Source organism: Protopterus annectens, chromosome 12.part0, assembly GCF_019279795.1.
Source record: "Protopterus annectens isolate FY-2018-M chromosome 12.part0, PAN1.0, whole genome shotgun sequence".
In the NCBI taxonomy this organism is placed as follows: domain Eukaryota; kingdom Metazoa; phylum Chordata; order Ceratodontiformes; family Protopteridae; genus Protopterus; species Protopterus annectens.
The window spans coordinates 628,373,386-628,375,865 of record NC_056746.1 but is presented as its reverse complement, the minus strand read 5'-3'; the positions used below and the strand labels follow the sequence as shown (position 1 = coordinate 628,375,865).

Genomic DNA, 2,480 nt, shown 5'->3' with positions numbered 1-2,480 from the left:
CAATCCATTAAGAGTACAAATAATAACCAAGGCAAAATTTAATATGCACTAAAACAAGTAAGGCTAAGAGCTTTATTAGTATAAAATTTATCAGGAATAAAGAAAAAAGAAACAAGAATGAGGAATAAAGAGAGAAGAGAGGAGTGTAAAAAAGAAAGTCAAAAACAGTGATGAAAGGAAAAGACAAAAGAGAAACAGGCAGTTAAAGATAGCTAAATAACCATCCATTTACTGGAAGAAATCAGACAGAGAGTAGACAGCTATTATTAAAAATAGCAACTAGATGTCACTAAAACTAATGCAACAGAATTCACTGAGAGTACAAAAAATAAAATAAAAATTAAAAATAAAAACCAAGGCAAAATACTCTGCTTGGTTAAATAAGACCGAGAAAAAAAGCCAGTAACAGAATCATCAGCGTAACCATCTTAATGCACATTTAATACTGATGTTTTCATTAAGACCAGGTGCTGAATCAGCACCTAATAAAAGTTGCCATTTCAATTCCCTCATTTCCAACAGAGCATTACAGTCACCTAAGAAAAAGTCTAATTTTTCAAGGAAGAAGAACTGAAAACCATTGAAGTCGGTGCATTTGCCACTATGACACCCAAGTGCATTGTTGTTGTCTCTGTTCCTGATAGCAGCCAGGTGTTCCTTGGCTCTTTCATAGTTTCATAGTAGTGTACTAGGCTATCTGCCCTGGGGCATTTACAAACCTAGCCAATAGTGATGTGGCTTTCGCCACCCCGTATTATATAGCTGCGCCTCTCTAGTAGTGACACATGTGGGATCCCATTATTTAGTATACTATGCCTCTGTCTAGTAGTGACACTGAGGTGACTCCCGGGGTAAACTTACGATCTCCCATCCATGCATCGAGATTTTTCTTGAACAGTGCCAATGAAGGACTCTGTCTCACATGAACTGGGATTTTGTTCCAGAGTACGGGTAACCTCTGTGTTATGAATCTATCCCTCCAGCATGTCTTATTTATATTTGTGCAGAGGTTGAAATCCTTAGCTCACGTGGTTCTGGTGGATTTGGATTTTTTGAGATGGAGCATGTCCATCAGTTCTTGGTTGGACATGGCCTTATATGTTAGGCACAAATCACCTCTGAGCAGGCGGTATGCTACTGAATAGAGCTGGAGTTTCTTTAATCTAGCTGGATAAGGCATATGTTTGAGTCCCATGATCCTCTTGGTGAAGTACTTCTGGGGTCTTTCCAGTTGTTGTATGTGCCGGGTGAGGTACATCCCAAATGGAGCATTATATTCAATCATGGGCCTGATAAGGGAGGAATATAGAAGTGCAATGACCTCCTTTGATCTGGATGAGAATCCCTTCATGACGAGATGGGCAAGGTAGAAAGTCTTTCTGACCACTTTGGCAACATGGTTGTCAAAGGAGAGGTCACTATCAACTTGAGTCCCCAGGTTTCTGATTACCTCTTCCGTACTCAGTGGGTTATTGTCTATGTGATAATTTGTGGGTACTTTGTTTTTCCCAAAGGGGATGACTATACATTTTTTGGCGTTAAGTTTGAGGCCATGATTCCGGCACCAGTTGTCCGTTTCAGTGAGACCTTTCTGTAGGATGTGTGTGTCAGCAGGTGAATCGACTATGGCACCCAGTTTGCAGTCATCTGCAAACTTTGTCAGCCATAATCCTCCCATATTTGCTTTCACATCTGAGAAGTAAATGCCGAATAAGAGCGGTCCCAGACTGGTTTTGAGTCTGACATGGCTCCAGCAATTTTGACCTTATGGGTTCTGTTTTTTAGCCAGTCTGCTACCCATCTTGTGACATATGGATTTACATTTAGGCTGCTGAGCTTGTCTATGATGCCAGAGTGTGGTATTGTGTCAAAGGCTTTAGCCAAGTCCAAGTAGGCAGTGTGGACAGCCTTGCCCTCGTCGATGGCACTAGTGACTGACTCGAAGAAGTCAACCAGGTTTAAGAGGCAGGATCTGCCTTTTACAAAACCAAACGGGGTGGGATCAAAGGTCTGCAGATCCCCAATGTCGCCATTTATGAGTTCCATGATGATTCTTTCCATAGCCTTGCAGACCAGGCTGGTCAGACTTATGGGTCGGTAGTTACCAGGGTCATTGGAATTTCCCCCTTTGTGGAGTGGGACCACTGTTGCTGTGCACCAGTGTTCCGGTACATATCCTGTAGTGAGGCTAAGATTGAATAGCGTTTTTAGGTGCGGGTTTAGTTCATCTTGAAGTTCACGTAACACGCAACCGGGGATACCATCGGGTCCCATAGATGCTGTGTTTTTTGCTTTGTTGAGTGCTGATTTTACCTGTATTCTGAGATGACAGGTAGGTTACATTCAGCAGGGACAATTATTTCACCTTTCGGGGATGAGGGAGGGGAGAAATTTGCACTAAACCTATCTGCCAGAATATTGGCAGTGTCGGTAGGGTCAGTGAATTTTTTGTCGTTGTGTACCAACTCAGAGCATATCTG

General features: G+C 42.2%; 1 protein-coding gene across 1 annotated transcript in view; it reads left to right on the top strand.

Annotated features, from left to right (window-relative positions):
* Positions 1–2,480, top strand: part of CCP110 (centriolar coiled-coil protein 110) — a 640,744-nt gene that overhangs the window by 132,353 nt on the left and 505,911 nt on the right. The window lies entirely within an intron of this gene.